The sequence below is a fragment of the Enhydra lutris genome, unplaced genomic scaffold (assembly GCF_002288905.1).
Source record: "Enhydra lutris kenyoni isolate GAN:26980312 unplaced genomic scaffold, ASM228890v2 scaffoldscaffold94, whole genome shotgun sequence".
In the NCBI taxonomy this organism is placed as follows: domain Eukaryota; kingdom Metazoa; phylum Chordata; class Mammalia; order Carnivora; family Mustelidae; genus Enhydra; species Enhydra lutris.
Genome location: NW_019154178.1, coordinates 5,065,574 through 5,078,095, shown reverse-complemented (window position 1 = coordinate 5,078,095; position 12,522 = coordinate 5,065,574). Strand labels below are relative to the sequence as shown.

General features: G+C 41.1%; 1 long non-coding RNA gene across 1 annotated transcript; it reads left to right on the top strand.

Annotated features, from left to right (window-relative positions):
* The first annotated feature begins 109 nt into the window (after window positions 1-109).
* Window positions 110-861, top strand: LOC111139022. The gene is made up of 2 exons (XR_002640070.1): window positions 110-351; window positions 444-861. It is a non-coding gene; the product is annotated as an uncharacterized LOC111139022 (long non-coding RNA).
* The last annotated feature ends 11,661 nt before the right edge of the window (window positions 862-12,522 follow it).

Genomic DNA, 12,522 nt, shown 5'->3' with positions numbered 1-12,522 from the left:
GTGACGTTCTATGCCCCTGAGATGATTTACATCTATTGCTCTCATAAGGTGGAAATATTTAATAATAGTGCCGATCTCTATGCAAATGCCGCCACAGACTCAGGCAAGTGCTGCAAATTAGGGTGTTGTGGGGTGGGGGGGAGGTTGTTTGTTGTTTTTATTGGAGAGGAGGTTGTTAAACCTACCAGTGCTCCCCTCCCCTCTCCCACGGGAAAACTGAAACATACCTGTTATTCTACCTGAAGACCAATTTCAACCCCATGTTCCTGAAGTTCCCTTTTCTGAGCAGGCTCTGGAGCCAAGAGCTGAACAAGAAAGACCTCCTGAGGAGCTCTTTGAAGACTTCCTAAGGTGAGTTTTGCCATCCATAAAATTTGCATCTGCTGCTGTGGGTTTTCTAAATAGTGCACTCACAAATCTGACTAACCCTGTTTCTTCAATAGCAGATCCAGAGCACAAGTGTTCAGTATCACAATGGCTTACGAGAAATCAGTGAGAGAAGATGGCAGAGAAGTGACTGGAAAAACTGAATCTCCCTCCCAGGAAGGAGTCCGTAGAGACTGTGTTGTTGTTGAGGGAAAAAATCCTAAAAACAAAGCGAATGGAAACACGTTTTTCTGTGAGGGGGATAAGAAAAAGGAGGGGAGCACCCCCTTGTATGGTTTATGAGTCATTTCCTGGTTTAATTCTTCCTGTTTGTCCTTGGTTTTTCCACAAGTACCCAGTGAGGCCCGACCTTCCACCCTTACCACCCCTCCAGCGTCATGATTACTGCAGTCCTGGTGTTTGGGCGAATGGCAGGGACTCTGGGGCACTTTGATGTTCAAAGCCGTTAAAATGACATCTAAATTTGCAAACTTTCCGGTGGCTGTGAGCCTCTCTGATTGAATATGTAGATATGAGCTCTAATGAGCCTCTGCCTGAATGCCTTCTGTTTCTTTTTGTCTCCATCTCTTCTTTCTTTTTCTTCCTTTTTCTCTTTCTTTCTTTCTTTCTCCCTTTCATTCTTTCATCCTGCCTTCTCTCTGTCTTCTTCTTTCTTTCCTTCTCTCTCCCTCTCTCTTTCTGACCTGTTCCCCCCACAACCTCTTGTCACCCGCCCCCCACCCCTTCTCCCCCTCCTCCTTTCTTTCTTCTTCAGTGTTACTCTCAGTACTTCAAATGCATCTTGATTAGGGGGTACTATCACGAGGAGAGGAAAAAGGAGTCTGAGCATATGATTTTGAGGCTCATAACTGAACTACTTTTGGTCCACAGGAGGCATGAGAAAGAGACAGACAGATAAGACAAAGGAGCAAAACAGTGTTCATTTGAAAGAGGAACCGTAAAAATGAAACTTATGGGCCTTGTTTACCTTTTTCTAAATAACATCAGAGTACTTACATCTGAGAATAATAATAGTTCTACTGTGTGGCGACTTTCTTCTGAAGTATTCGCTGTAGTAGCTGGAAAGAGCATGGACCTTGTTGTGGGGCCGCTCGGGGGGCAGGCCGGGCCCCCTCACTGGCTGTGTGACCTGTGTGGGCTGCGAAGCCTGAGTCCGCAAGGCCCACACTTGGGCTGACCTCATGGGCACAGCCTACTGACTGTTAACCGCCAGCGTCCTGGTTGGTGGCTGACTCTGCTTACCCATTGATGAATGTTTTTAGTCAATCCTGACTGAACAGTGTACATGAGGAACTGATCAGAGTGACTGGAACATAGTAAAGGATGTTCAGTAAATTTTAGTTCTGTCAATTCTTTCCCTACCCACCCACCCCCAAATATTGTCACCGACACAGTTCTATAAGGAAACAGTAAAAATATATCTATTTATATATTACTATTATGTTCCACAGCTTACGTAACAGAAAGCATAGACACAGAGGTGAGTGGGTTAAGAACACAACGATCAGTCAGAGCCACCAACACCTGATCAAAGCTCCTCATGCCCAATTCAGAGTGTTAATAGCAAGAATTGAGGTCAGTCTGGTCATCAGTTAACAGTTTTAAAGTGGAAAGAGTGTGAAGTTTGGAGTCAGAAAAATCTGGGTTCAGACTCTATCTTTGTCACTTACTGTCTGTAGGACCTTGAAGAAGTCATATAACCTCACTAAACCTGTCTCCTCATCTGTAAAATGGAACTAACATACCTAAAGGTTTCAGTGGGATAGTGTATGTGTAAAAGGAGCTTAAAATGAGATTCTCTCTTTTTAAATTTGGGCTAAGCCTCCAAAAACCATAAATAAGTCAATAGACGCTAAGTTCTTCCCACATTACAGGGCTGGCCCACTTTTTCAGGAACCTACAAAGATGATGAGAAAAAGCTGGTTTTGTGGCCTTTAAGACTTCACTTCTAGCAGAAGTTGAGGCTGAAGAGAAAAGGACAGACTTTCTCTGCAAAAAGTTGTGGGAATGTTGCATTCTACACAGCATGGGGCAGGGGATGTCCCCTCCCCTCAAGCCGGTTGGATAGACTCCGATAGAATCATAAGTGGCAGGTCATTCAGAGCGACATGTGTCCTCAGGAGTAAGGGCTGTGAAGAGAGGCTGTGTGTGGACAGACGGGCCTAAGGCCACAGAGCAGAGGACGGGTGACCAACTGCAGATGGTGGGACAGATCCAGGAGTGTTTCGCCAGAACAACCATAGGCTTTCAGAGGTGGAGCTGACCTGGAGCCAATCTGAAAGCTCATTGCTCCACCGAAGTACCCCAAGACCAACTTCGGGAAGCTCAGTCCTGAGAGTTGTAGTTAAAACCAGCCAATCTGATAAGAAGCATCACCCACATCTCGGGAATTACAGTTAAATATTCTCAGTAGGGGAATCTTTGAAGAATTTACAAAATGGCCAGTAATGTTAATCTGCCCCAATCCAGATCACAGAGATCTAAAAATGGGCTGAAACCTCCATCCTGCATCCTTTGTCAAGGCAATGCCCTCTTTCATTGCATTGTTCTCAAAGTCACTTTTGGCTCCAAATTCTTGTTTCTGCCAAATTCAGTTTATGGATCATTTGACCACCCATGTGTATTTCCCTATTCTTTGCTACCTTAAATCCAGGGAGGATTCAGATCACTCCCGAAATTTCTGCCACAAAGTCTCATTTACACAAAGCTGTCGCATGGATACAACATTCCAATTGTAAGAAAGGTTTTTGGGGGCACCTGGCTGGATCTTGGAGTTGTGAGTTTGAGCCCCAAGTTGGGTATAGAGATTCCTTTAAAAAACGAAATCTTTTTTAAAAAAAGGTTCTTGGAAGAAAGGTTGGTTTACACCAGAACAACACAGAATCAGCTATTATTTTTATCTTTCCAGGAAATATTTCTATCCTCATTCTTCTGGTACTAGACCCTTCCCTCACCCTAGGCAAAAATATCACATGACCTGTGTTAGTTGACCATAGGGCCCTATTTCACTGGCGCTGATGACGAGCGCAAGGGATGAACACAGAATCCAACCAAGGCTAGTTAGAACATGTCCCTGGAAATGTTACACCAGAACCCCTTTCCCTCCTCCCTCAACAAGCTCTCTCTTTATGGTTGCTGAGCTAGGTCTGACAGCAGCCATGTTTCCTGCCACATGGCCAAGTCCTGTCTGCTGCAGGAAAGAATGAAGTCAAAGAAAAGCAGAGCCAAACAGAGACGAGCAAGGCCAGACCAAAAGGAAAGTAGGGAAGAAGGGAAAGAGAAAGAGAGATCTAGCACTGCTAAACCAAGTTGCTACTTTTGGTGCCTGCAGCATTGGTGTCTGCAATTCTTCCTTAGTTGCTTAGTTCCCAGTATCTTACCAAACTTTGTGACCCACTAAGATCCTTTTCTTTCTTTCTTTTTTTTTTTTTTTTAGATTCTTTGCATTGGATTTGTGTCACTTTCAAACATAACAAGCCTGATTAATAGAGCAGAAAACTTCCAATTAAATGATGGGTATCTCTGGCTTTAAATGCCCTTTCCCTACTCTGCCTCTAGAAATGTTCACCCATGCCCGTCTCTAGTTTTCTACTCTTACGGTGGTTCCACTCTCTTTCCTTTCTCTTTCTCTTGCTCTTCCCCTTCTGTCTTCTCTTTTCTGTTGCCTCCTAGAATGAAAAGTAAATTCCTTCCCTTCTATATGTCAAACAGTTCAGCCACTTTTTTCACTATATTGGTCCTGAAATCCATGTCCTCAGATCACATCCTTTACCGTAAATGGCTTATCAAGGTATTTTCCTAAATACAGGTCAGTACGCACACACACAAAGTTTTGGGCCATTTATTGTCTATTTGGGGAAAAAATCCAATCTAGATATTCCCTAACAACTTTTTGGATAATTGGTGAGGTAAATTATTTCAATTTTCTCATCTGTAAAGTTACATTTTAGAATTAAGGAGGCTATGTAGATGAACTACCGTAACCCCTTTAATAAGCTTAGAGAAGTCAAGTAGTTTGTCCAAGGCAAAAAGGAGTTAGTAGTATTATTGGGGCTCCTGATTTTTTGTTCAGGGCAAAAGGACAAGCCTTTATGACCTTGATTAATGCCATAATATAGATAGGTTTAAGTTCGCAAACTCAACATTCAGAAGAACCTCTGAGCTTCAGTCCCTCAATCATAAATGACATAAAAAAAACCTATAGTTCTCATTTTTAAATCTTGAACCTTTTATTAAAATGAAATTCTATACTGACTGCAAATAAGAACCAAATATATATCGATAATAATAAATATATTAATTCGGATAGTTCAAGAAACAAGATGCCAAAGGTTTACTGGAGGAAATGCCTACGAAAGAAAAAAGAGAATAAGCTGGAGAGGTAGACTCTTCAGACCATGACGTGGATCTGACCCTTGGGAAAAAGAGAGGAAAAGAAGGACTGGAAGAGTAGAGTCTCAGACGGCTGTGCAGTTCTAAGAAAGTTTCATCTGGGTTGATGTGTCCTCAAACCAGAGTCACCCATCAGAGGAATCTGTACCTTGCAAGAAAAGACCTACATTAGTATTCGTACCACATTCAATCAATGACTTCAAGCAGCCCATGAAAAGGGAGGCTTTCGTGCGGATACAATGGTGGATTCAGAGCATGCTGCCAGAGTCATCAATCAATTAGGTTTCCTGCAACAAAAGACATGAGTGGTGTACTTTCATGGCAACCTCAAAAAAAATAAAATTAAACAGAAGATGCAAACTGGGTTCTTTTCTGTATCTTCCACTTCTCTCTTTATTGTGTTTATGTGGAAATAAATGGAAGATACAGAAAAGAACCAGATAGAAGCTATAGAGTTGAAAAATACAATACCTGATATGACAGTTCACTAGCTGAGCTAAACAGATGCAAAAGAAATGATAAACAAACTTGATGACATAGTAATAGAAACCATCCTAACAGAAGGAGGAAAAAACTCTTAAAAAAAGAAAAGAAAAAGAGAGAAAAGGAAGTACATCAGTAAAGGGTGGCACTGTTAAACAGTATAATGCAAATGTTGTCAGGTACCAGAGAAGGGGACAGCGGAGAAATATTTCAAGGAAAATGACCAGAAGTATTCTAAATTTGATACAACTATTAGCTTACAGACCCAGGAAGTTCAACAAACCACAGGCAAGATAAACATAAAAACTACTCAAGTAATATCATAACCAAATTGTTGGAAACCAGTGATAAAAAGAAAATACTAAAGTAGGCAGAGGAAAAGGAACATTATATACATGAAAAGAAAGATAAGATTTACAGCAATCTTCTAGTAAAAACAAAAAAAAAATGCAAGCCAGCAGACAAACAACATCTTTAAAGTGTTAAAAGAAAGAAAGGAAAAAAAAAAACCTACAAAATCTAGAATTCTATCCAGGGAAAATATCTTTCAGAAAGGAAGCAAAATAAAAACCTTTAAAGAAGAACAAAAGATTCAAAGAACTCGTGACCGGAACTAAATATTAAAAGACGTTCTCAAGGTCAAAATACCAAGATTCCAGATGGAAGCCTCGATACGTACAAAGGAATAAAGAGGAATGGCTCTAATCTCATTTAACAAAACTTGAAAATATGCCTCAAATATCAAGCAGTTCCCTAGTAAATTAACTGCACAGACAACTCAAAATTATTTAAAAGAATTCAAAGAATCTCAATAACCTAAAATTCGTAATATCTGGAATCCAGTGAAAAATTACTAGGCAGGGTGCCTGGATGGCTCAGTGGGTTAAAGGCTCTGCCTTCGGCTCAGGTCATGGTCCCAGGGTCCTGGGATCGAGCCCCACATTGGGCTCTCTGCTCAGCAGGGAGCCTGCTTCCCCCTCTCTCTCTGCCTGCCTCTCTGCATACTTATGATCTCTGTCTGTCAAATAAATAAATAAAATCTTTTAAAAACATTACCAGGCAATGTAAAGAAGCAGGAAAATATGACCCATAATGAGGACAAAAGGAAATTAAATATAAACAGAAGCCAAAAATAATACAGATGACAGAAGTCATAGAAAAAGACATTTAAACCATGACTATAGACACATTCTATATGTCCAAGAAGCTAGAAGAAAATAAGAGCATATTAAGGAGAAGCTTGGAAGATATAAAACAGCCCAAACTGAACTTCTGGAGAATAAAAAAATTCAATGTCTCTCATCAAAATATATACTAGGTAGAATTAAGAACTGATTAAACACTGCATTTAAAAAAAAGACATGAACTGGAAGACACAGTGATAGAAACTATCCAAAATAACACATAAAGAAAAACTGAAAACAAGATAACTTGGAAGCACTGATTTCTGGGGGCACTTCACATGGACCAACGTACATTTCATGGGAGTCCAAGAAAAAGGACAGGAAAGTGAAAGGTTTGAAAAAATAAGGGTCAAATTTCCCAAGCTTGATGAAATTGTCAAAGATAGATCCAAGAATAAGATCCAAGCTCAATAAATCCCAGCCTCAAGAAACTTCAGAAAACTATGCTAAGATCCATCATAATCAAGTTATTTAAAACCGGTGATAAAGAGGAGAGCTTAAAAGCAGCCAGAGATAAAAGACACATTAAGTTCAGAGGAACAGGGCACCTGGGTGGTTCAGTCAGCCGTCTGCCTTTGGCTCATGTCATGATCTCAGGGTCCTGGAATGGAGTCCTGCCTTGGGCTCCTTGTTCATCAGGGAGTCAGCTTCTCCCTCTCCCTCTGCCTCTCACCCATGCTTATGCTTTCTCTTTCCCTCTCAAATAAATAAATAAAATCTTTACAAAAAAAAAAAAAGTACAGAGGAATAAAGATAAAATGACAGCAGGCTTCTCGGGGAGAACAGTGCCAGCCAGAATGCAGTACAGCAACATCTTGAGAGTGAGGGACAAAAACGGTTAACCTAGAATTCTATACCCAGTGAAAATAGTCTTCAAAAACAAAGATGAAATGAGGACTTTTTCAGACATAAAAAAGCTGAAAGAAATCATTACCAGCAGATCAGCACCATAAGAAATGTTTTTAAAAGCCCTTCGAGAAGAATAATAGTTTAATCAGAGGAGGTAGCACAGCTACCGCTGAGCCCCTCCCCGCCTCTCCACTGAGACGCTCCCTGTGGGAACTCTGGAAATGCCTAAGGACACCTCAGAACCAGCTCAAATGATTTCTGAAGACCCTTCCAGTTCTTGCCTTTTAAAAAGACTTGATTTTGGTTCCAGATTATGTGTTCTCTTGGGCATTTTGCCTAATAACAGAATGAACAGCCATCAAATTAATACTAGTGAGTGTGTGACAGTTCCATGTTGCAGCGTCAGAAATCACTTTCATGAGACAGTTCTCAGAACCAGCCTTTCTTCTGCTGCTAATGACGGATACCAGCATTACTTGGGTTGTCGGCAGTCAGGGATGGGTCAGAGAGGCAGGATTTGTGCTGGAACTGGCAGACAAAGCCACAGTCCCAAGCCTGGTGTGTAGCGGTGGGAAGTGTAGTGAAGTGGACTCCTAAAACGCTGAGCACTGGGCCCAGGGTGCAAGGAGGGACCCAAGCTTGAGACTCAGTTTCTCTGTATTTATAAGTAAGATTTTGGTTAAATGACCCTGAAGTTCCTTCTGGTTCCGGCTGCCTGTGAGCCTGTGAGTGTGACTGAATTCAGACCAGTCTCATCCTGTCACTGTCTTGCCGTTCTCGATCTGACTAATTATGAGCAGGGAAATTCCTGCCACCCCAAAATAACCATTACTTTTACCATTCAAAAGTTCGAATCCCACGATATAAATGGACCTTGAGCTTATTATGCCAAGTAAAATAAGTCAGCCGGAGAGAGACAGATACCACCGGATTTCACTTATATATGAAAGCTGAACAACTCCCTCTAAAAACACAAACCAAAACAAACAAGCAGGTGGCTGCAGAGGACAGAGTGGTGGCCACCAGAGACAAGGATGGGCAAAACGGGTGGGGGCTATCCAAAGGCACAAACTCTGTTATAAAATAAGGAAGTCACTGAGATGTAATGTACAGCATCAATGTATTTAATTTATATTTAATGCATATTTGACAGTTGTTAAGAGAGTAGATCTTAAAAGTTCTCATCACAAGGAAAAGTTGCATAACTGTGTGTGGTGATGGGTGCTAACTAGACTTTTTGTGGTGATCGTTTCACAGTATATACAAATATTAAATCACTATGGTGCACACCTGAAATGAACATAATGTTGTCTGTAAATTACATCTCAATTTTAAAAAGTAAAATGGAGGGACACCTGGGTGGCTCAGTGGGTTAAGCCTCTGCCTTCAGCTCAGGTCGTGATCTCAGGGTCCTGGGGTCGAGCCCCGCATCGGGCTCTCTGCTCAACAGGGAGCCTGCTTCCTCCTCTCTCTCTGCCTGCTCCTCTGCCTACTTGTGATCTCTTTCTGTGCGTCAAATAAATAAATAAGATCTTTTAAAAAAAAGGATAATGGTAGGTTTAAAAATCTTCTCAAAATTTACACATCATATAATGTCCTTGCAGAGACACCTCCAGACAGAGAGCAAGTGAGTGATCACCAGGGTTTGTGGGTGGGGAGAGGGGTTCACTATAATTGGGTGGCACAGGGGAAATTTGGGAGGGACAGGACTGTTTCATATCTGGATTATGGTGGTGCTTATATGACGGTGTATTCATTTGTGAAAACCCATGGAATGGTACACCCCAAAATGAACTTTATGTACATTTAAAACTAAATAGTTTCTAAAAAAATAAGCTAATAGCTTCAGAGTTGATTCATGGTGTTTAAAGTTTACATCATTTTAATACAGCCTAGATAATTTTCTGGGCATTGATTAAACTTCTTATTTGATTCCTAAAATCTCTTAAAGTCTCTTAAAAATATCCCAATTCTTAGCATATACTTTAAACCATTTAATGTACAATGTCAAATAATTGTTTTATTTTAATTTTTAAAATTTAAATTCAATTAACATATAATGTATTATTAGTTTCAGAGGTAGAGGTCAGTGATTCATCACCACCCGGTGCTCATTCCATCCGGTGTCCTCCTTAATGCCCATCCCCTAGTTACCCCCCCCCTCCCCCCCCCCTCCTCCAGCAACCCTCAGTTTGTTTCCCATGACTAAGTCTCTCATGGTTTGTCTCCCTCTCTGATTTCATCTTGTTTCATTTTATCTTCTCTTCCCCTATATAAATACATCGTTTTTAAAAAATATGATAGCGTATGGTCTTAAGAGACTTTTAAGAAACAGATTTTTCTAGGTGTAATACTCATACCATAAATTCATCCATTTTAAGTGTACAGTTCAATGACTTTTAGTAAATTTACAGAATTGTGGGGGCGCCTGGGTGGCTCAGTTGGTTAAGCAACAGACTCTTGATTTCAGCTCAAGTCATGATCTCAGAGTCATGAGCTCAAGCTCTGTGCTCATCACAGAGTCTGCTGGAGATGTCCTTTCCCTCTCCCTCTGCTCCTCCCACTCGTGCTTATCCTCCCACTCTCTCACTCTTTCCCTCTCTAAAATAAACAAATAAAATTGTTAAAAATACTTTATTATTTATAAAAAAAATACTTTATCATTTGTATCTATGTTATTTCATTTGTCTTCCTGACACGTGTATAGAGTAAATGAGGTCGGTAGTGAAGGAAACCATTTCGAAGGGGGACAGGTATCATTACAGGGTTTATAGGAAGACTGGATGGACCTCCAGCCTTCATCACCAACTTCTCACCAAGTCTCCCCACAAGGGACACCTTCTTTCTGGTTCCTCCTCAAGAGTAAGGACTCAGTTATCCATGAAGCACGACATCCATCCAAATGGGCACTGTAAGAGACACTGGAGGCAGAGGAGAAACTGGAGTCCACAGATGTGTGATACACACGGTCACGGAGAAAGATGGTGATGGAGTCCGTTGCATCCCAGCAGAGAAAGAGTCACTGGATTCACATAGTTCAACGACTCAGAAAGCAAGTCAGGCTGAGAGCAGAGACTAGCACCCTAAGGACTCAGGTAATCTGCATCCTGCCCAGTATCCAACTTGTACAGGGGCATCTCCTCCTGTTCACTTGCCCAGTTCTTCCCCTGCTGACTCAAATGATCCCTTTGTTCTCCCAAAGCATCAAAACCTTGAGAATTGGCAGTCAACAGCAGCAGCCACCCCGGGGCCCTGAGCAAGGCAGCACTGGGGCCATGAGGTCCTGGGGAATTTAGAGGTCGTGAATGTGCCAGTCTGCCTAGAATCCACCCAAGCCATACTTGATACAGGTGATACTGCAGTGTTTCCACGATTCCACGTCCGTAAAACCGCCACATGCAAACAATCAGTGGGAAGAGGGAAGAACAAGTATACAAAGTGGTTCATTCCATTGCTCTCAAATCTGTACGGGGAGCAAATTTTTTACCCGTAGGAGAAAAAAACAACGGAAAACGGATATATAAAAGAAGTGATGGTGTGTATCAGTGGGGAAAGGAAGGGTTTTTTAAAGGAATCACACTGGGGCAAGACCTGCTGCCACCTGACACCAGACACAAAACTCACTTCCAGGATTATTAAAGGCTTGGACATAAAACACAAAAATATAAGATCTTAAAGGACAATATAGTAGAGTAGCTTCATGATCTCGATGCAGGAAAGGATTTCTTAAACAAGACACAAAAAGTATTAATCATACTCCCCTCTTGAAATTTTTTTTTTAAATTTGTTCACCTAAAGACATTATAAAGAAAGTGAAAAGCCAAGACACAACCTGGGGACAAATATTTTTAACATATGTAAATGACAAAAGCCTGACATCTGGAAACATTTAATGAATTCCTGTGAACACAGATGTACATAAGGAGAGAGAAAATAAATTAAATTAAATTAAATTAAATTAAATTAAATTAAATTAAATAATAGTGGCAAAGACATGAACAGGCATTTCCCAAAGGGCAAAGGGGAAATCCAAATGGTTGATAAAGACACGAGATATTGCTCAGCCTCTTTAATAACTAGAGAAATGCAAAGTAAAACCGCAAGAAAGTGTCATTACATACCCTCGGATAACAAAAATGAAATATTAAAGTCTGACCATACTGCATGGAAGAGAGAACACAGAGCAGTGGAAACACAGAGCAGTTATACTTGCTGAGTGCAGAATAATTCCGTATAAATCGTTTAGTCTTTTCTCGCACTTGGTAATTCCACCCATAAGTGTACACTTGAATGGATTCCTGCCAAGTGCACCGGGAGCCAGATGCAGGAATGTACACAGAAACTCTACGCTTATTAGCTCCAACCCAGGAACAGCCCAAATGCTTTTCAACAGCCAACTGGATAAATAAACAGTCATTTAGTCATATAATGTAATATTACACAACAACCCAAAAAAACTATAATTGCGCGAGCAATCTAGCTCATTTGCACCAACATAGTAATGAATGAGAAAAGCAAGTCTCAAAAGAACACGTGTGGTGTGATCCAGTTATATAAAGACGTAGCAAGCACAAACAAGCTACGTTCCTTAAGGTTGCTTTCACGAGGAAAAGAAATGCTTACCACAAAACTCACGTAGTTGTTACCCAGACGGACAGGAGGGACGTGTCCCGGGGAGGGACTATGTGGAGGTAATGCTCTCTTCTTTGAACTGGACGGTGTTTATACTCCTGTTTGCTTTAACTTTTTCCAGCAGAGAAAGGGTCACTGGAGTCATTAAATAGCGTACAGCATATCAAATCATGAAATTGCCATTTTTATGTGCCAAATCTAAGCAAATATTGACAATTTCAAATGCTTCAAGATAAAATTATATGTGTTTATACAGTATGATCTGTGTACGATATATTTCATAATAAAAAAAACGAAAAGAAGGGGGGACGCCCGGGTGGCTCAGCTGGTTGAGCCTCGGGCTCTTGATTTTGACTCAGGGGGTGATCCCAGGGGCGTGAGATGGAGCCCCACCTGGGGCTCTGTGCTCAGCGGGGAGTCTGCTGGGGATTCTCTCCCCCTCCCTTTGCCCCTGCCCACCCCTGCGTGCGCCCGCGCTCTCTCTCTCTATTCCTCTAAAATAAATAAATAAATTTTTTTAAAAATGAAAAGAAGAAAGAAAGAAGTTATTGACTAGGAGTCAGGAAACCTAGATTCTAAGACAACTCATCGGGTT